The sequence below is a fragment of the Pleurodeles waltl genome, chromosome 10 (genome assembly GCF_031143425.1).
Source record: "Pleurodeles waltl isolate 20211129_DDA chromosome 10, aPleWal1.hap1.20221129, whole genome shotgun sequence".
Lineage (NCBI taxonomy): Eukaryota > Metazoa > Chordata > Amphibia > Caudata > Salamandridae > Pleurodeles > Pleurodeles waltl.
Genome location: NC_090449.1, coordinates 633,019,253 through 633,042,324, shown reverse-complemented (window position 1 = coordinate 633,042,324; position 23,072 = coordinate 633,019,253).

Genomic DNA, 23,072 nt, shown 5'->3' with positions numbered 1-23,072 from the left:
CCCGTCTGGCAGGCCTTACAGAGGCAGAGTGCACTATAATGCATGTGAGAGTATACGTGTACATGAGCAGCTATGCCCCTACTGTGCCTTTGCAAAACTTCAAGACATAGTAAGTGTTAAGGGAAGCCGTTACAGATACATGCACTGGAAACTGGTCATTATGAGTTCCCCAGCTATATGATGGCCTCTCTGAATACTGGGTTGTTTGGTATCAAACAACTCCGAATAATAAACCCACACTGATGTCAGTGTTGGATCTATTATAAAATTTACCCAGAGGGTACCTTAGAGGTGCCCCCTGCAAAACCTAACAGCCCTGGTATGGTTGCTGAGTAGTCCTAACCAGCCTGCCACCATCAGACACAATCCTAGACTCCTAGGGTAAGAGCCTTATGCTCTCAGTAACCAGAACACAAAGCCTTTCCTGGCTGGAGGTGTTATTCTTCTTCCCCCAGGAAAGCCTCCTACATCACTGGTCAGGTTCAAAAACGTTACCACCTTTGAAATCTGACCCCTGCCTCTGCTGGTATGAACAGATGGCCGCCCAACAGTTTTTTCCCCTACTTTAGGCAGGAAAACCAGCAGAAAAAGGTAACCAGGATAGGAGGAGTGCCCCCTCAGCCTGCACCACTCCTCAGGTGTGGCAGGCGAGGTGACCACTCCATTTCATTTTCCTCCATCTTGGATGGTAGAAAGATATCCAATCAGGGTCAGGGGTGCAACCTCTTCCCACCGGAAGTGGTCACTTAGTAGGTGTAGCCACTTTAAGGTAGGTGGCCCACTTACCACTGTCAGGTACTCCACAGAACAACCACTAAATGCAATATTTAGTGGGAATCCCAAGACCAACAGATCAGATTCAATGGACACAACAAAGTTGAGGACCAAAGAAGACCTGAGGCACAAGAACTAAAGTCCTGCTGCACAAAGAAAAAGGCACCAAACCCTTCCTGCTGCTCCTAGGACATGACAATCGCCACTGAGGTGTTACCTGGAAACCTAAAGGACTCTACAAAATCTCCAGCCTTCTGAAAATCACCAAGAACCTCCCTCAGAGTGAAGCTATCACTCTCCTGCAACCTACATGCAAGAAACCTGTGAAGTCCAGTTCACTGACTTTGGTCATGCTGTTCAGACCGGTTCATTGGCCAGCGGCCAGTTCACTGACTGGCCCCTGACCAATGAACTGGTCTGAACAGGCTGACCAAAATCTACAAAACAGACCTGAAGGATAAAACCTACCAGTGTGCCTAGTGTGTTTCCACTGGACCGTTCAGGGCCTGAGACATACCTTTGCCTGGTGTCCTGGACCACTAAGGGCAGAAACCCAGAAATAAAGTCCACTCTGGACATTCCCAAGCCTAGAAGCAAACTCCAGTCGAGGGACTTCAGGAGACCCAGGAACCAGCCCCCCCAGTGGCCCTGCTGACCTGCAATCTAGCCTCCAAGTCCAATCTACCTCTCAAGACCTGCTCCTGGCTCCAAGGATTCAAAGATGCATGACTACTGGCTGACCTGTCTGCACTGCACCTGGCCTCCCTGGCCCAGGCCTTGTCAAACCAGCTGTGATGTAGCGGTCTCTAACCTCTTGTGACCACTACCCTCCAAGGGGACACACGGGCTTACCTCTAAGCCCACCTATGCAGTGTGTTTCCAAGTGATCCCATTTGCCGTTCTGCACTAGCTTCAAGACTTTCAGCCACTGCTCCCGCTTGAACCGGGAACCACTCAAACTTCTCCATGTGGCCCACAGGAAATCTTGATGACCTCGACATCAAAATAGAAGGTGATACTTGTGAGAGCAATGCACTTATATGCATTTTTAAAGATGTTCCCATTTGCTCCAATGGAGCATAATTATGCACATAAAGCATGTATTTTCTAATCTTAGAAAAATCGTAACAAAATAAGTACTTACCATATATTGATGATCTTGGTCTTAAAAAAAATAAAAAATCTGAAGTTTTTTGTAAATTGGGCTCAAGTTATTTTTCTAAGTGTGTTTGTCCACATTTATTGAAACTGTGAGTACAACACATGTTTAGCACATCTCCAAGATAGGCCTAACTGCTCGCCCACACTACCACAAAATCAGAGCATTCGGTGGTCTGCTATTTACTTCTGGATACCAACGTGGGGTTGATTGGACTTCCGCACAATGCATGTCATTTTTGTACACTATATAGAGAGCCATCCTCCTATACTGTGTGTCTCTGTGAGTGTGTGTGTGTGTGCGTGGGTCTGTCAGTGTGTGTGATTGTCTACATGGGTATGTGAGTGTGTGTGTGAGTGCCTGTGTGGGCCTATGAGTGGGTCTGTGAGTGTCTGTGTGGGTCTGCAACTTGGTGTGTGAGTACATGTGTTGGTCTCTGAGTGCCTGTGTGGGTCTGTGAGTGGATGTATGAGTGTCTGTATTGGTCTGTGAGTGGGTCTGTGAGGGGTCTGTTACTATCTGTGTGGGTATGTGAGTGGGTGTGTGAGTGTCTGTGTGGGTTTGTGAGAGGGTCTGTATGGGTTTTTGAGTGGGTATGTGAGTGCCAGTGTAGGTTTGTGAGTAGCTGAGTGAGTGTCTCTGTGTGTCTGTGAGTGGGTTTCTGAGTGACTGTATAGGTCTTTGAGTGGTATCTGAGTGTTTGGGTAAGACTATGAGTGGATGTGCGACTCCCTCTGTGGGTCTGTCAGTGTATGTGCAGGTGTGTGTGTGAGTGTCTGTATACATCTGTGAGTGTGTGTGTGAGTGTGTTTATGGGTCTGTGAGTATGTGTGTGAGTGTGTGTGTGTGTGGGTCTTTTAGTAAGAGTTCCTATGAGAGGCCATTAGTGGATTTGGTAATGTCTGTGAGGGTCTGTGGGTGGATGTGTGAGTGTCTGTGTGGTCTGTGAGTGAGTGTGTGGATCCCTGACTATTCTGTGAGTGCCTGTGTGGGTTTGTGAGTCGGTGTGTGAGTGTCTGTGTGGGACTTTGAGTAGGTGTGTCAGTGTCTGTGTGTGTCTGTGAGTGGGTGTGTTACTGTGTGTGTGGGTCTGTGGGTGAGTGTGTATGGATTTTTGAGTGGGAGTACATGTGTAGGTTTGTGAGTACCTGTGTGAGTGCCTGTGTGGGTCAGTGAGTGGATCTGTGAGAGTGTGCATGAGTCTATGAGTGGATTTGTGGATGTCTATGTGGGTATGTGAGTTGGTGTGTGAGTACATGTGTTGGTCACTGAATACCTGTGTGGGTCTGTCTGTGAGTGTCTGGGTGAGTGTGTGAGTGCCTGTGTGGGTCTTTTATGGGTCTGTGAGTGCCTGTGTAGGTCTGTGAGTGTGTGTGTGAGTTCACATGTGGGTCTGTGAATGGGTGTGTGACTACCTGTGTGGGTTTGTGAGTGAGCATGTGATTACCTGGATGGGTCTGTGAGTGGGTCTATGACTGTGTGTGTGAATCTCTGAGTTGGTGCATGAGTGCCTGTGTGGTTCTGCGAGTGGGTGCATGCATGTGAACAAACCCTTTTCCCATACACTGTTTTGTTTTATTTTAAAATCGTTTTATTTTAAATTCTCATTAGAATCTGTGTATTCATCACAGATCCTCAGACCCAGAACACACACTCACTACACAACAGAAACAGTTACAGGTGTGTGAGTGTCATTGTGGGTCTGTGAGTGGGTGTGAGAGTGTGGGTGCATGTGTTGGTCCATGACTAGATGTTTGAGTGGCTGTGTGGGTCTGTGAGTACATCTGTGAGTATATGTATGGGTCTGTGACTGGGTGTGTGGGTCTCTTAGTAGGAGTGGGACTTCCTGTCTGGGTCAGTTAGTGAGTGTCTTAGTGCCTGTGTGGGTCTGTGAGTAGATTTGTTATTGTCTGTGTGGTCTGTAAGTGGGTGTGTGGGTCTCTGACACTTCTTTGAGTGCCTGCATGGGTCTGTGAGTCAGTGTGTGAGTGTCTGTGTGGGACTGTGAGTGGATGTGTCAGTGTCTGTGTTTTTGTGAGTAGGTGTGCTAGTGTGTGTGTGTGGGTTTGTGAGTGAGTGTGTGAGTATGTATGGGTCTATGAGTGGTAGTGGGAGTGTGTGTGGGGGTCTTTTAGTGGGAGTGGGAGTTCCTGTGTGGGTCAGTTAGTAGATGTGTTAGTGTCTTTGTGGTCTGTGAGTAGATGTGTGAGTAGATGTGTGAGTGTCTGTGTGGTCTGTGAGTGGGTGTGTGGGTCTCTGACTCTTCTGTGAGTGCCAGTGTGGGTTTGTGAGTCAGTGTGTTAGTGTCTGTGTTGGACTGTGAATGTGTGTGTGTGTGTGTGTCAGTGTGTGTGTCTGTGAGTGTGTGTTAGTGTGTATGTGGGTCTGTGAGTGAATGTGTGAGTATGTGTGGGTCTGTGAGTAGGTGGGTGAGTGTCTGTGTGGGTCAGTGAGTGGGTCTGTGAATGTGTGTGTGAGTCTGTGAGTGGGTCTGTGGATGTTTGTGTGGGTCTATTAGTTGTTATGTGAGTGCATGTGTTGGTCTCTGAATGCCTGTGTGGGTCTGTCTGTGAGTTTATGAGTGTCTGGGTGGATATGTGAATGCCTGTGTGGCTCTATGAGGAGTCTGTGAGTGAGTGTGTAGGTCTGTGAGTGGCTGTGTGAGTGTATGTGTGGGGCTGTGAGTGGGTGTGTGACTACCTGTGTGGGTTTGTGAGTGAGTATGTGACTACCTGAATGGGTCTGTGAGTGGGTCTGTGACTGTGTGTGTGGGTCTTTGAGTAGGTCTGTGAATGCCTGTGAGGGTTTGTATGTGGGTGCCTGCATGTGAACCAACCCTTCTCCCGTACACTGCTTGGTTTTGTTTTAAAAAAACAGTTTTTAAAATTCTCAGTAGGATCTGAGTATTCATCACAGATCCACAAACGCAGAACACACACTCACTACACAACAGAAACAGTTACAGGTGTGTGAGTGTCTTTGTGGGTCTGTAAGTGGGTGTCTGAGTGCCTGTGTGCGTCTGTAAGTGTCTGTGTGGGTCTTTGAGTGCGTATGAGAGTACCTGTGTGGCCTGTGAGTTGGTTTATGAGTGTATGTGTATGTCTCCGAGTGCCTGTGGGGGTCTGTCAGTGACAGTGTGGTTCTGTGAGGTGGTGTGTAAGTACATGTGTGGGTCTCTGAGACCCCCTCTGGGTCAGAGGCTGGGTGTGTAAATATCTCTGTTGGCCTGTGAGTCGGTGTTTGGGTATCTGAGGGGTGTGTGAGTGTCTGTGTGGGTGTGTGAGTGGGTGTGTGATTGTCTGTGTGGGTATGTGAGTGGGTGTGTGAGTACATGTGTGGATATGTGAGTGGGTGTGTGACTATCTGCATTGGTCTGTGAGTGGGTGTGTCTGTGTGGGTCTGTGAATTGGTTTGTGACTACCTGGGAGAGTCTGTGAGTGGATCTGTGAGTGTCTGTGTGGGTCTATGAGTAGGTGTGTGAGTGTGTGGGTCTGTGAGTGGGTGTGTGAGTGCATGTGTTGGTCTTTGAGTGGGTGTGTGAGTAAGTGTTGTGTCTGTGAGTCAGTGCTGGAGTATCTGTGTGGGCCTCTGAGTAGGTCTGTGTGTGTCTATGTGGGTCTGTGAGCTGTGTGATTGCTTGTGTGGGTCTATGAGTGCCTACGTGGGTCTGTGACTGGGTGTGTGAATGTCTATGTGAGTCCATAAGTGGGTGTGTGGGGCTGTGAGGAGTCTGTGAGTGTATGTGTTGGTCTATGAGTAGATGTGTGAGTCCCAGTGTGGGTCTGTGAGTTGGTGTGTGGGTATATATGTGGGTTTTGAGAGCCTGTGTGGGTTAGTGAGTGGGCGTGTGAGTATCTGTTTGGGTCTGTGAGTGGGTGTGTGGGTCTGTGAATGGGTGTATGACTACCTGTGCGGGTCTCTGAGTGAGTATATGTCTGTGTGGGTCTGTGAGTGAGTGTGCGACTACCTGTGTGGATCTGTGAGTAGGATTGTGAGTGTCTGTATGGGTCTGTCAGTGAAGGCGTGAGTGCCAGTGTGGGTGTATGAGTGGGTGTGAGCCAATCCTTCTCAAATACTCTGGTTTGTTTTATTTTAAAATCATTTTTTTAAATACTGATTAGGGTCTGAGGATTCATTGTGGATCCACAAACCAAAAGCTCACAGTCAGTACACAACAGGAACACTTATTGGTGTGTGAGTGTCCATGTGGGTCTGTGAGTGGGTGTGTGAGTGTCTTTTTGGGTATGTGAATGGATGTGTGAGTGCCTGTGTGGGTCTGTGAGTGAATGTATGAGTGCATGTGTGGGTCTCTGAATACCTGTGTGGGTCTCTGAGTGGGTGTGTGAGTGTTGGTGTGGTGTATTGGTCTGTGAGGGAGTCTGTGAATTTCTGTGTGGGTCTGTAAGCGGGTGTGTGAGTGTCTGGTTGGGTCTGTGATTGGATGTATGAGTGCCTATGTGCATCTATGAGTTGGTGTGTCAGTGTCTATGTGAGTCTGTGAGTGTGTGTGTGTGCTGTGTGGGTGTGTTGGTCTATGGGTGGGTCTGTAAGTTTCTGTGTGTTTCTTCAGTGGGTGTATGAGTGTTTGTGTGGGTCTGTGAGTGGGTGTGCGAATGCATGTGTGATTCTGTGAGTAGGTGTGTGACTACCTGTGTGAGTCTGTGAGTGCATATGTGTCTCTTTGGGTCTGTAAGTGGAGGTGTGACTACATTTGTAGGCCTGTGAGTTGGTAAGTAACTGTGTGGGTCTGTGAGTGGGTGTGTGTGTGGGTTGGTGAGTAGGTGTGTCATTCCATGTAGGGATCAGTGAGAGGGTGTGTGAGTGCCTGTGTGGGTCTGTGAGTGTGTATGTGATTGTGTGGGTCTGTGAATGGGTGTTTTGTGTGTTGGTCTGTGAGCGAGTGTGGGTCTAGGAGTAGGTGTGTGACTATTTGTGTGGGTCTGTGAGTGGGTCTGCGAGTGTCTGTGTGGATCTGTGAGTGGATATGTTAGTGCCTGTGTGGGTCTGTGAATGTGTATTTGGATCTGTGAGTGGGTATGTAATTGTGTGTGTGGGTCTGTGATAGGGTGTGTGTGTGTGTCTGTATGTGTGTGTGTGTGAGTGTGTTTGCGGGTCTGTGAGTAGGTATATGTGTCTTCATAGGTCTTCCAGTAGGTGTGTGAGTGAGTGTGTGGGTCTGTAAGTTGGTGTATGCGCGTGTGTATGGGCCTCTGAGTGAAGGGGGGGTTTGTGGCTAGGTGTGTGTATGTGCCTGTGAGTGTGTGTTTTTTATGGATTCATTGCAGAGCACAGCTGTTGATCTGTGGATCCCCACATGTGGTAAAAAAGCATTTTAAAGCAATTTCTTGCCCTTCACAGGCCCCTCTGCGACCCCTCTAGCACACACATGGGGTCAAGGTTTCTCTACCCTGATCCCTTTAATCACAGTGCACTTAAATTTTGATGCCCCGGGACCCTCTCCCTTTACTTAAAATGGTAGCCAAAACATCCCTGTCAAGTTGTGGCCAACTAATCATGTAATTGCTGGTGGCTCATGGATCCGCGGATCCACCATGGTGGATCCACAGTGGCTTTATCTCCCAAGACATCTATATTTTAGTCAGTTTGCACTCTGTCCAAGCAGGGGCCCTCACACTAGTCATGGCAATGGAGATACACATTTAGATAACTCCTGCTCACCCCCTTGGTAGCTTGGCACAAGCAGTCAGGCTTATCTCAAAGACAATGTGTAAAGTATTTGTACCAACACACACAGTAATACAGTGAAAACACAGTAATAGAATGAAAATAGGGCAACACACCCATTTAGAACAATACCAAGTATTTATCTAAGTCAAACAAGATCAAACAACAAAAATCCAACATACACAAGTCAAGATATTAATTTTCAAAGTGAAAAGAGTCTTACTCTATGGAAAAAATAGAAATGTTGATTTTACACAAAGTACCTGGTTTGCATCAAAAATAAAGACGCACGGGCGAGCATGTGTCGGAAAAGTCAGCGATGCGTCGATTCCTTACTCGTAAGTGAGGCCATGTGTCAGATTCTTCTCTGGTCGGGTAGGCGATGTGTTGTTTTTTCTCCCCTGCAAGAGGACGCTGTATATATTTCTGGACAGGGCATCTCGGATCTGCGCAGGTTCATAATGGTGTTGATGCCTAGAGCCAATGCATGAGAAATCCTGGTCGCACGGTGATGGAAAACCACACTGCGTGGGGTTTGCATCATTTTCAGCAACCGCAAGCAGGAGTTGCGCTGTTTATCCAGCCACGATGCAGGTGATGCATTGAAATCAGCCGTGAGGCAGGTAGCGAATAATTTTTCAGCTGCATTGCAGGTGGTGTGTCAAAACTTTCCCCACACAGCTCCCTGTGTGTGTATTTCCATGCTTGTTTTACAAGCTTCACCATTCAATAGCCCAGGGACTGGATATGGTATCACTTGGCAGAGCAGGAGTCTCAGCCAAGTGGTACCCTAGGCAAACTTCAAAGGAAATTCTCTGTTGTTCACAAGACCCTGCCTTTCCCAGGCCTGGTGCCAGACACACACCAGAGGGTTGGAGACTCCATTGTGTGAGGGCAGGCACAGCCCATTCAGGTGTAAGGGACCACTACTCCCTCTACTCTAGCCCAGATGGCTCATCAGGATTTGCAGGCTACACCTCAGCTCCCCTTGTGTCTCTGTCTAGAGGGGATTCACAAACAGCCCAACTGTCAGTTTGACCCAGACAGGGAATACACATGAAGGCAGAGTCACAAATGGTTCAAGCAAGAAAATACCCAACTTTCTAAAAGTGGCAATTTAAAAAACAACTTTACCAAAAGATGTATTATTAAATTGTGAGTTCTGAGATCCCAAACTCCAAATCTCTGTTTGCTCTCATAAGGAAACTACACTTTATAGATATTTAAAGGCAGCCCCCCATGTTAACCTATGAGAGAGACAGGCCTTGCAACAGTGAAAAACAAATATGGAAGTATTTCACTGTTAGGATATGTAAAACACATCAGTACATGTCCCATCTTTATCATACACTGCACCACACCCATGGGGCTACCTAGGGCCTACCTTAAGGGTACCTTACTTGTGCAAAAAGGGAAGGTTTGGGCCTGGCAAGTGGGTACACTTGCCAGGTCAAATTGGCAGGTTAAAACTGCACACAATGATATTGCAGTGTCAGGTCAGAGCTATGTTTACAGAGCTACTCATGTGTGTGGCACAACCAGTGCTGCACCCCCACTAGAAGCATTAGATTCACAGGCCTAGTGCACTTTACTAGGGACTTACTAGTAAATCAGATATGCCAATCATGGATAAACCAATCACCAATATAAATTACAAAGAGAGCATATGCACTTTATGACTGTTTAGCAGTGGTAAAGTGCCCATAGTCCTAAAGCCAACAAAAAAGGTTAAAAAAAAGGAAGGAGGCAAAATGTTTGGCGATGACCCTACAAAAACGGCACGGTCCAACATATATATATACATATATAAGTATATATAAATATAACTATATATATATATATATATATATATATAGTTATATTACTATATATATATATGCATATATAACTATATATAACTAATTATAACTATATATATAGTTATATCACTATATATATATGTACCTATATATATATTATATATACATCTAACTATATCTTTTTATCTATATATACATTCATTGAAAAAACAAAGGTTACAGGGACGTTATAGTTAGGTTCTGAGTTTACTCGTACAAAACAACAGAAATTCTGCAGTTATAGTTATTTCAAGTAACTATAAGTTGTGCCTTAAGGTAACTATAACTTGCACCCTCACCATGCACAGATTTCTTCAATAATTTGACTTCTGATGTTTAATTTATATTTTTAATGATGTTATAGAAGTTGCCATGAGTGCTGTAATTTCTGAGGTAATTAGTAGTGCATTGCAAAGGCCCTAGGAAGATGCCTTGGTCACAGCTGCCTTCAAATCCAGTTTATTTTACTTAACTTGGCAAAAGAAAAGAAAAACATCCACCTGACGTGTTTCGGGAACCATTGTTCCCTTGTTCACGGGTATTACATTGTCCATACCATAATTTCTTTTTATTTGCAACCTGCAAATCTGGTTAGGTTTTTCACTCTAACCTTCCTAAAGTCATTTTTTGATGCTAAACCCTCTTCTTCTATACTGCCAGCCCCACCCAACTAAAGTCTTTTTTTTTTACTCTAGCCTGCCCTTTGCACCGGCTTGCACCATTCCATAAATATGGTGCCCTGCTGGTGCACAGAAATGGTGCAAGCCAGTGCTAAACATTTTGGTGCAAAACTGAGTTAGTGCAGTTTTGCAGCAAAAAGTATAAATAAGGACCAATAAGTTTACGCCACTTTTGCGTCACAAAATGACGTTAATGCAGCACAAAAAAAGTAGAAATCACGGCCTTGGAAGTATAAATATGGAGGTAGTTTTGTACCGAATTCGAGTAAATGATGCTAATTCGGTGCAAACAGAGTATAAATATGCCCCAGAGTATAGATATGCCCCTAAATATGGCGTTAAGGCCATAGAGTCATTTTTTGCACGGGAACGCCTACCTTGCACCTCATTAAGGCAAGGTAGGTCTCCACTTCCAAAAATGACTTTAACTCCATAAATTTGGCGCTAGACGGGTCTAGCACCAAAGTATAAATATAGAGTTCATTTTGCACCGAATTAGAGTAAAAAAAAATCCGCTCATTTAGTGCAAACAGAGTATAAATATGCCCCTTTGTTACAAAACGTTTGAATAAGGGTGCTGTTTGTTTGCTTGGGCATGCACCAGTATTTCTTTGTACTTTAATTTGATTTTACAATTTTTATACTGGGGTGGCCTGGAGTTTAAGAATGGGCCTAGTTATTTATTTTGCATTTCACTGATTTTTCATCATCGAAGGTGGAGGAAAATAAAATGAGGGAGGGTGCAGGCTAAGAGGGGCCACTTGTCCTATGCTGGCTAAGTTTATCTGCCAGTTTCCAACTCAAAGTGGGGGGAAACTATTGGGTGGCCATCTGTTGCTTGCAGTAGAGGCAGGGTCAGATTTATTGGCGGTAAAACCTTTGAAGTTGACTGCTGGTGCAAGGTGCCTGCCTGGGGAAGGAGGTATAACACCTCCACCCAGGAAAGGCTTTGTGTTCTGGCTCCAGAAAGCACAGTCTCTTCCCCCAGGAATCCTGACTTCTGTCTGGTGGTGGCAGGCTGGCTAAGACCCCTCAGAAACCATACCAGGGCTGGTTGGTTTTTCAGGGGGCACCTCTAAGGTGCCCTCTGGGTACATTTTATAAGAAATCCAACACTGACATCAGTGTGGGTGTAGTATTCGGAGTTGTTTGCTACCAAACAACCGAGCATTCAGAGAGGCCATCATATAGCTGGGGAACTTGCACAGTGTCCAGCACATGTATTTGTTATGGTTTCCCTGTGCACTTACTATGTCTTAAGGTTTTGCAAAGACACATTAGGGGCATATTTGCTCATGCACACATAAACCCATGCATGCATTTTAGTGCACCCTACCTTAGGACTGTAAGGCCTGCCAGAGGGGTGACTTACCTATTGTGCATGCAGTGTTATTGGGCATGCAGTCTTGATGAATGCCATGTCAAGTTTGCAACTGTTAAATAACTCTGGTCATGACTTTGCAATGGCAGTCTGCATGAGGTTCATGTGGGACCTTTCAGAGTGGCACAATTGGTGCTGCAGCTCTTTGCGGCCCCCTTCAGTGTACATGCTCTAGGAACCCGGGATACCATTTACCAGGTAATTACAAGGGTGGCTGAAGTGCCAAACATTGTAAAATTTTGGGGAAAGAGATCTGGCCCTGTGAACCTGTCCAGCAGGCACCCAGGGCACTAGCAGTTTAAGACCACTTCATTTTCCACATCCTCTCTAAAAAGTGTGGAGCTACCATCTTTAAAAGAGTCCCTTTCTCACAGCTGGCACCCATTTTGTGCCCAAGGCCAGTGTTCATTTGCCACAGACTTTTATATATTCTTCCTTTGTTCCCCATGCCTCCTTGCTCCCTGTTCTTGTTATTTGACCATGTGGCTGGCTGCCATTTTGAGCATGTAGCCAATATTCCTTTGCCACAGACATCCATGTGTTCTTCCGTTGTTTGCCATGCCTCCTTGCTCCTTGTTGGTGTTGTTTGACAATATGTCTGGTGACCATTTTGTCCATCCAGCCTGTGTCTTTTGCTATAGGCTTGCATGTGTTTTTTTCTGCCATGCCTCCTTGCTCCTTGTTGTTTTTTAACCATGTGGCTGGCAGCCATTTTGCACATATAGCCAGTGTTCTTTTTCAATAGGCTTGCATACATAAATCATTAAATATTGATAATTTGTTCACTTTAAGTTTGTAATCTAATTTTGTATTTTATTTTAATTTTTATTTAATTTTTTTATTCTATTATTTTTTAATTCAATTTCTTATTTAATTTTTTATTTAATTTGTATTTATTTATTTATTTATTTGAGTTTATTTTAATGTTTGATATTTTTATTTTAAGTTTTTTATTTTATTTTTTTTACATTTTTTATTTTTGTATTTTAATTTTATTTAATTCTTCATTTTGCCTTGATCAATCCATCCACATCCATTCCTCCATCCATCCACCAAAGATGCACAGCCGCTCTACAGCATTTGGTTTCCTTAAGTGTATAATAATTCCATTTCCTCCTGGACACCTTGACTTTGGAGTACTGCTGACAAATCAGCAGCATAATTAATTTTTTTTATGATTATTCCATTTCCCCTGCACCACCTTGCCACCATAGGTTTTTGAAAGGATTATTCCATTTACCAATGCACCTCTCTCTGAGTACACCAGGTGACCCCTTTAAAACAGATGGCAATAAAGCAAAGGTTGTAAAGTATGTGGTGCTGCCTTATTTGAAACTATATTTTATGGTGTGGTGGTGTGGTTTGACTTCAAAATGTTTGATTAAATTGGTATTTATTACAGAAGTAACCAACTGTAGAAAGATTGTGTTTTTCTGTACTATTTCAACCTGCAACAATGACACATTTCACTAACTGCATGTTCTTCTTGGTTGGTTGCTTTTAGGTGCACTATAGAAGGCGTTACACTTACTTCGGTCCTCCAAACTGCTAACTTAGAGCTTAACATAGCCCAAAAGAAAGTTGTTCCCAAGAAAGTAGCCAGGAGAAGTAGAAGCTTTTCACAAGTGGCATGCCAACCTTTTTTGGGAGACATGTGCCTGCCACAAAGGCCTACGGGGATGAACCTGGGAGCAGCACTTTTGCATCAACAGCACCACCCCAACCTAAGCCCAAGACCATGTCTGTCAGTGAGGCACCACTGCAATCATGTTAACATTAGTGCGCAGTGATATTGAATTAGATCTGTCCCTTTCACAAAGTAGTGTCCAATCTTTCAACACACAGAGAAAAGTTTACAGCAGCCGCAGCCAGTAATAGTAGATCTTCCCAAAGTTAGAGCAGAACAGGAGGTTGAGCTTCCTGCTGAGCAAAAATATCCTCTTTTAATGGCTCCCAGAACTCCAGCAAGAAAAAGGAAGGGTACTACTCCACCATATTCTCCAAGCAGCACTTCTTATCAAGATCATAGGGACATGGAGTGGACCACAGCAGAGTACGGGAGATGCCAGGAGCGGCAAGGGAAAAAAGTTCCAGAAAGTATAAGAATTATTGAAGGAGATGAAGAGGATGATGATGATGAGACAGTCACTTTGGAAGCTGGCATGGAGGAGTCTGACATTACAATCCAACCTGCTCCGAGATATGTGGCACAAGCACCACCACCAGCTCCCATATTTGGAAGGCCACAGCAGAGGCATGTAGCAACCCATACACAGTAGACGTATGTACTGTAGATAGGCAATTGACACACCCACCAACCCCCAGTTCTTCTTCCGGAATTGGCAGTGGCCCAGTGAGAAAGTACTCCTCCCGCGGGTGTACTTTTTTACGATTAGCAGACAGGAAGAGAACATTGTGATATGCTCCATTTGCCACGGAGCGCTCATCAAGGTAAGCCTGGTTCACATTATGATACTAGAGGCCAGACAATCCATATGAAAAAACATCACTCAAAAGTCACTTGTGTCAGTAGCCCCACAAAAAAAAGAAATTCTAGGCTACAATTATGGGCATGTTTAGGTAGTAGGGACCCTATGACCGCAACCACACAATGGCACATTTGTACAATTGGAAGCTGGAAAAAATATTAGCACTGGACCTCCTCCCTTTTTCTTTTGTGGAAGAAGTGGGATTCTTAGACTTTTTGCCAGCCAGGTTCCAAGTCAGACCTATTTTGCCAAAGTTGCTGTTCCAGTGTTAAATCACAAAATGCTGCAATTGGTTGGACAAGCTTTGCAGCAAGTGTTCTACACCCTATCCACCTGATGAGAGACAGGTGGACCAGTTGTCAGGCAACGGATTACCTGTGCATCACAGCACACTGGATCTCTTTTGTAGGGGTAAAGCAAAAGTTATCTACAGGTTTTGGCTCTGAAGAAAGGCTTAAGAGTGTTCGGCGGCATGCAACAGTAGCCATGTTTGCCATGGAGAAATCACACTCATCTGCAAACATCTTGGAGGTATTTAATGGCAGGGTGCCTGAATGGCCGTGACCTTGAGGTCTCCAAATTGGTTTTGTTGCCAAGGAAAATACCAGTAACATAGTCAAGACCATGGCATACAGTGGCTATTTCAAGGCCCTGTGTTTAACACACTGCATTAACCTGGTTGTGCAACACTTTCTAAAAAAAGGAGGCATAGTCAGCAACATACTGACCACCTGCAGAAGAATCTGCTCTCATTTCAGGCATTCTTTTAAAGTCCAGAAACAGTTGCTGATTATCCAGCATGGAAGCAGAGTACCAGTCAAAGACCTAATACAGGAGATACCAACACGTTGGAACTCAACCTATTATATGTTGCAATGTTGGTTTGAGCAGTACAGACAGATCAATGACTATGTCATTCTAAGAGGAGGGGATGCAATTAGGAAAGCTATGATCATGGATGCAGACAAATGGGGCCTAGTCAAATGCCTGCTACAGATGCTACTCCCTTTTGAGGTTTCCACACAGGACGTTAGCAAGGAGGACAGTACGATGGGCCGAGCTATCCCATTGGTGCATCTGCTGTAGTACCAGCTAAAGGAGGTGTCTGAAAGATCGGCACTCAGAGGTGTGAAAAAAACTCAGAAGCACATGCCTTGGTTGAGAACCAAAGCTATCACTTGATTTATAATGCAAAGCTGCAAAATGACATTATCTCATCCAAAGAGTACATCTGTGCCACCCTACTTGATCTACAAAAAATACTTTTTGCTTTCATTTCTTTTTCCTAAGGAGATGTTTCAAACTACAAGAGGTGGATTGTTGAGCAAGCCAGAGACCTGTAAGAAGAACGGCTAGAACTTAGAGTCCTACCTTGCAGTTCTGAGGTACCACCATCAACTTCCAGAGAGGGCAGTCTTGTCTCACAGCAGGCAACAACTGCAACAAGAACACCATCAACAATAGCATCAGAAGAATTGGGCCCAATCTCTGCATTTCCATGGTTTCAAGTAGCAGGTCTTAAGTCCACTGCAGAGATGAAGGCGAAATAGGATGAGTAAGTGACAGCAACAATCACACTTCAGAGGATGTTCCAGGAGTATCTGGATGACCCAAAAGAGGTGTATGTGTATTGAAACCCATTGGTATATTTGGTATATTGGTATGGGAAGATGTGCCAATGGCGAGAGCTCAGCAGGCTGACAATAAAGTAGCTGGCTTGTCCTGTTGCCAGAGTGTCTGCTGAACGTGTGTTCAGTGCAGCTGGTACAGTTGTTAGTGTGCGAAGGACCAGACTTTCGCCTCAAGATGTGGAGAGATTAGCCATGATCAAAATGAACCAACTTTTTATACCACCTGATTACACTGTTCCCGAAACACCACAGGAAGAGGGTGATTAGTCAGAATCAAGTGTGGTTGCTGGCCAACTTCTGGTCAAACCACCTGTGTATGAGGACAAACACTGCTTCCTGGACTTAATATGCAAGTGCCATGGTAGAACTTGTTAATTATTTGTCATTGAACTAACTTTCTTTCTTTTTTCTTTCTTTCTTTTTTTTTCCTGCTGAGTATCTGTTTGGTGTATTGAAGGCTCAAACGTTAAACTTCTCTTATGTTCTTGCTCTGCCTCTGAGACTTCTTGGTACACCCTTAACTCCTTAAGAAGACCGTCTCCTTTACTCTATGATACAGTTATTATTGTTTTCAATTCACAGACCTTCTCTTAGTCCTCTCCTGCATGAACAAAATTTGGTAAAATCTCAAGACTTCAGCTTACCTACAAGACAGGTTCAGCTAGGCATCCAAAAGTGACAGACATTCTGAGATGAATGGTGTTGCACTGCCTAATTTGGCAATACAATATCATTTTCCTTTTAACAATCATAATTTTTAGAACTGGGTGGGTTACCTTCAATCCTCCATAATTAATATCTTTTGAAACCTACATAACACTTAGAGCTATGCTATCTCGAGTCTCTCTGGTGCAGAAGAAGGACGGTTTGCAATCCATTTGACTGAACTATGTCATACTTATCCCTTTATAATTTCCTACCACAAAATATTTATGATGGTGTGTTGCTCAGCACCCATGAAGTTTGTTATGGTTTCTTTTTTGTAGTGTTTGTCTTTGCCACACCTTTCCCCAAATCTCAATTTCCATCCATTCATCAAGCCCCCTAACCCTCTTCCTGTGGCCTGTGTGATTTATTAAGGTGTGACTTAATTTTACACCATAAATGGATCACACACTTGCTGGGGAGGATGTGGTGAAAGCAACACCATCTCACATCATGACCTTCTATTACCAGAGCAATATTCCACATCAGCCCCAAACACATCATCATTAAGGCCTATTGTATTGTGTGTTGCATAAAAGCTTAACCTTGTCCAATGACTCTTGACTCTGAGCCAACTTCTCCCGACTCCATGATTTTGTTTCCTAAGTTTTGTTTTTGAATACTAGCTCCACACCATTGCTCAAAAGAAGTTGATATTCATGTTTTTATTATCATATCAGGTTTACTTTGTTATGTGCCAAATACTGTCATTGTGGTAGTCTGATCTCAGTCTTTATGTTAGGATATAATATGACCCACTAGCTCTATGCTTTCTTTCAATATAATTGACAGTGATTGACAACCCTTTGATTAATCCTGCAGTTGGAGTTTGCCTAGGTGGGAGTTGCACCTTGTTTCTTCCCTGCTAGCATGTACCCTAGTACTACTACTACCTACCACCACATTAAGATGCCATCTTGGGGAAAACACTGCAGTTAGCAGACTACCTTGGTTCACCTATTGAGGTAAGAGAATAAAAATGTGGTATGAAGTTAACCTGTTTAGTTAGTAATTCACTCCGCCTTAAGAAGATGTCTGTGTGTATCTAGGTTTTTGTAGGCAAAATAGGCAATGGCAATCATCCCCTAGTGGTCATTATAGTTGCAGAGGTCAGTAGTGCAAGGGTATAAGCAAACAACATACACTTTTGTTTTAGCAGATTTAGAAAACAAGGTACACTGAAAGACAACAGTGCAACCTAAAACATCAAAATAAACATCTGATAAACATTTGAGGCACAAATCAAGTAAAACAAAGAATCCCTTTTTTATTTTTAACAAATACAAAAGCCCATCCTTTCCACCCACAATAGGCCTACCCCTCTCCCCAAACAAATAGCCCTGTCCTTCAAAAGTCCAACTAAAATGAAAGGTGAAGCCCGGTCCTAACTACCTCCCCACCCTTTCCACCCACACCAAGTTTTTAAAAAGGGCTTATAAGGTCCATGTAGGTGTGGAGCTGGTCCAGGTTCTGTTCTATGCTCCCTAGCTGGCTTCCAATGTGGTCAAGCCACTGCAGGACATTGACCTGGAATAGCCTGTCTAAGCAGGAGGGGGTGGCAGCAGTGTCAGTCAGGGAACCTGACAGCTGGCAGTGATGCCAGTGATGTAGTAGCCGGGAGGTGATGGCATGAAGCTGGGCTGGGTCTGAGGCTGCTATTTCAGCCTCTTCTTTCTTCAGGACCACCAGCCGCTGGTATTCGGATTTTCTCCAGCCTCTACCGCCGCTATGTCCTGCCTGGTTGGTGGTTGTCCAGCAGGATTAGGCATATTGAGAAAAACAAAAAGTAAAAAAGACAAATTATAAACAATGCTCTGACAACACTTCTTCAAAAGTAGATAGTAGGTGGCACTGTAGCACTACATTGTCCTAGGGACTTTGGAATTTGATATGATTATGAGATTCACAGGACTAATTTTATTTGTTTACCCACACATGCCTCACATAAAAACAACTGACAGTCTGGTATAAAAGAATTAAGAATAACACCAGGTTAAGAAAACAGCAAATTGTTTTAAAGGCTTTTCTTATAACTAAACAAACACTTTTAGTAGAAAAATAAAAATGAATTACTTCTTGTTTATGAGTAAGGTGTTGTGCACTATGGAGTATAAGTTTTTGTGCCAAATTAATTGAGGCATGCTAGCTAACGATTCAAGTACTTCGCTAAGGTCTGCAGCTAGGGCAGATGTAGTTGACAATTATGTATCTTTAGTTCCAATGGCCCTGCTCTTTCCCAAATGCCTTTCACTTAGTTTCAACCCTGACTCCAAAGAGGCAGATGAATAAATAAGATATGTTAAATTTGTGATGTATAAAATGCAGATATGTTATTTATCCTATCTGGCGTAGACAGTGGGGAAAATGATGCACTGTGATACAGGGAAAGAAACAGGCAATATTGATTGTATTTGGCACCTACATCACAGAGGATCCCTTACACCAAACTTGAAATCAAATTGGACACATTACTCACTGGCCTCACCCACCACCACAAATTCTTTCCAACAAATGAATTCACTGGGCGGTCAGGTAAGGAAACAAATGACTCTACTACAGAGTAAGGCTGAGGGATTAGCCGGGTAGGTTGAACTTTTGCTATAGAATAGCGGGGTGCCAATGATCACCAATTCATTATGTGCCTAAGCTTTGGCTTATTCAGTCACTTTATAGATAAAAGTGTAAAGGGAAAAATCTGATCAGGAGCAAAATAAATCTGTTATGAGAAACCATGAAATATGAAATATAAAAAATGTGGCCCATGCCATCAATGTGATTTTTAGAATAAAGGAGTGAAGTACTAAGAGGTGACTGAGTGGGTGAATGGAAAAGAACACACCTTGTGTGCTTGGTTTGCTATCCATTGAAAACATTGTAAATGCCGCATTAACTCAAGCAGGTGCACATTGCACAGCCAACACTGCAGGCACAAATTGAACCATACTGCACTTCTTCAGTCATGAGTGATGAAATGCCATGGACAGGGAGGGGGTTGATGAATGATGATGATGGGTGGGATACATATCTGTATCGTTTAACAAATAGAGTGAGTCAAGGGTTAGAATAGAACACAAATTGAAATATCTCGCACTTTGAACCATAGTTTTCATAACCATAAAACATAAAGTAAGCAAAGTAGGTCAGCAGCATCCTCCTCTACAGAAGAGCTCCATTGTTTATTTATCCAAGCAATTACTCAATCATCCTTTAATTCTTCCTCGTATATTCACCCATAGCCACCACGATTTTAGCTTTACTTTCTCTTATCTAGTCTTTCATCAAAATTCACAATCATTTATCCGTCCATTCGGTATCCGTTATCCACCCTTAGTTTAAATCATGATTTCACTGATCCATCCATTTGCCCATTACTCACCCACTCAGCTTCTGTTCTTTCCTGTTTCCAACAAGCCATCATTTTTATTGTTCATTATGTGTGCTTTTGCTGAGTTGCAGATAGAAGAGGTCATAAGTAACCCAAACACCGCTGTAGCTGTAATACAGGGAGTTCACGATCATGATGATGCCCTTGTAGCTAGTGAGTAATAGTAATTATCAATACGCAAGCATTGTGACTTACCACCATCTGCCCCTGCTGATGCTTTTCCCCCTGCTCCATATGATCCTGCAGCGGAACTTGAGCTGGCACCACTGGTGGTCAGTGTGGTTAGAAAAAAACAAGTACAGTTTTTCAATGCGAGGTACACCTCCTCTTCATTTTTTAATCAAAAAATGCAACTGCAATAGATGGTTACAGTTCAGTTAGCTCTGCAGTATCTTCTATCAAAAATATCACCCAGGGCATTTTGTTGGTTCACAATGTTAGGAAAGTAAGGTAGTTAAGCCAACCAAAAACTTTGCGTAATGGAGGGGCAGAGCTATAGCCTATGACGACGATGACTCGGAATTATTAAAGCGCAATGAAGGGGTGGAATAAAAATTGTCTATGAAAGAAGAATAAAAGATAATGCAGGAATAACAGGAATTAAACAAAAAATGGATGGCAGAATTGGGAAAAAAGGAGGCAGTATAAAAAAAGTAAACAAGAGCAAAATAAAGATAGTTTAATAGTGGGAAGAGGTAAAAGTTAGGGAAATAATAATAATATTATTAAGTAATAGGACTTACTGGGATGAGGAGAGCCTGCAGTATTGGCACTGGTGGTTGCTACCTCCCCAGGTACTGCTCCTCTGCTTGCCCTTAGGTGCTGATGTAAGAAATGAAAAAGATGAGAAAATGGATTAGTGGTACAGTTAATCTCCACAAAATTATTGTGACAGGAAAACACAGTAACATTGTACTTATCTAAATCTGATCACCTATGGTATTAGTATGAACGACTATAGATGATTTGGCTATACTTCTAAAATCCCTATTCCAAATGTCCTTAACAAAAATTACATTTAGAACTAATGCATTGCAATGAACAATCTTTGATTCTAATTTCATTTCTCAACTCCCTTGATGGACCAAGTCATTCTCTCTTTTTTGCAATGCATAGATGCATATTACTACTACGTATCCCTGTGAATTTGCTTGGGACTGTAGGAGCTAGATATAGAAAGTCATAGAGAATGTTAATTCACTGATATCACTAATTCACCATGGTGACAGGGAGACAGGAGTCTGTATTGCAATGGCTTCTTAAATAATCAGCCAAAGCGAGCGCTGACGAGTACGATATGGTAGTGCCATGCACCTCCCTCGCTCAAACTGGATCATACAATAATATTTTTAACGTAAACTAAATTTACTTCTGAATAAATTTAGTTTACGTTAAGAGAAAAAAGTTCAGAAAAAAAGTTAGCATTGTAGAACACAAACTGAACAAATAATATGATTATTACTCACCGAGCCCCGAAGTTCAAAGCATAGCAGGTCGAGCTCATGTTCAATGACATCCACCTAGTGGTGCGTCAGCTGCTGGGTGGTGCATTGGACCTGGGTGGTGAGTCAGACACACCGGAGCACCATAGTCCAATGCAGCTGATGCTCCAAATAGGGGGTAACCACTACCAGGCCTGCCGCCTGCTGACAGCATGGATGGGAGGTGGTGCTGCACATAAAAAACTAGTGCTGCCAACTCCTCCTCACTAAAGATCGGTGGAGGTAGGCAGCTCCTGCTACCTTTCTGGGATGGCCTGGCACTGCTGCTCCGCCATGTTGCTGGGTAGTGGGGTGATGAAGAAAATCAACTGGAGGAGAAGGAGGGAAGAAATAAATAAGGGATCAATAAACAAATAACACAAAAAGTCACAAAAAGCAGGAACAAATAAAAAAGTACAGAATGATACAGTAATACAATCAATAAAAATTAGGGGTATATTAATTAGAAGTGTTAAGGATTGAAAAGATTAATGAAGGATGAAAAGAATAGGCCCAGCACCATAAACAGAGTGAACAATAATAGCACCCAAACGACTGGATGGAATTACACCAAATTTGGCAGAAAGGTAGCTCTTGGTCCAGAAAGCACCCTTTTTGTTATTAGGTGTAAATCTGTTAAGTCATTTTTGAGAAACAAAACAAAAAACAAATTTGTATGTATAGGGACGCGAGGCCTCCGCAAGCCCTCCTGATCTCGTGCTGAGATCTGATGGGCTGCCAACACTTCAACCAGGAAGTGTTGGCTGCCATGTTGGGACTCGACTGACCCCTTGGCTCATGCCAACCGAAAGACACAATATAGGTTACTATAACTCATGACCCCACCATGCACAGTTCTCTGATCAATCATTTACCTGCAGGTGTTACAGTGACATTATCAATGATGTTATCAAAGATGTCATGAGTGCTGTAATTTGTAGAGCAATAAACAGTGCATGCAGATGATGCGAGTTTTAGTTCCCATAGGGCACAAGTTATAGTTACTTTAGAACTCTAACTATAACAGGTGAATTTCTTTGGTTTGGTAGATTTAAAATGTGAGCCTAACTATAGAGTCCCTGTAACCTTTGTTTTTTTCAGTGAATTTCTTTGTTCTTTTTTAACAAAAGGTAATTTTCATTACTGTACGTTAATCCAACCCCTGCTGCACACAGACTTCTGTTGTGTGTGGTATTGTTTGGCTGCAGGGTCTGGCCTATGGCCAACCCCCCTAACCATCCAACCCCACACTGGGCACAGCCTTTTGTCTGTGTCGGGCAGGAGTTGGCCGCAGCATGTCTCCCTGGGCATGAGAATAGGTGTGAGATGGTGTATCGGGGGTGAGAGTGGAAGTGAGTGTCTGTCTGGGTGTGAAATTGGATGCATCAGTATCTTAGTGGGTGCAACAGTTTCTGTGTGGTTCTGTGAGTTGGTGCATGAGGGTTTCAATGGGTCTGTGAGTGGGTGTGTGTGAGTCTGAGTGGGTCTGTGAGTGGGTGTGTGAGTAGCTCTTTGAGTGGGTGTGTGAGGGCCTGAGTGGGACAGAGAGTGGATGTGGGAGGGTCTGAGTGGGTCTGTGAGTGGATGCATGAGTGTGAGTATGTCTGTGAGTTGGTGCATAAGGTTCTGAGTGGGTCTGTGCATGGATGAACGAGATTGAAAAAGAGAAATTGAGAGAGAGAAAAAGAGAGTGAGAGGAAGAGAGAGAGGGAGTGTGTTAAATAATTTTTTAGGCTTTGATGGATGATATACTTAGAATGAGATATCACTGGACAAATTGAAAAGAAAAAATAAATGATTTGTCAATTAAAAAGAGTGAGATCATCTTTTATTATGTACCTTCAATTTTTTATGTAAAAAACAA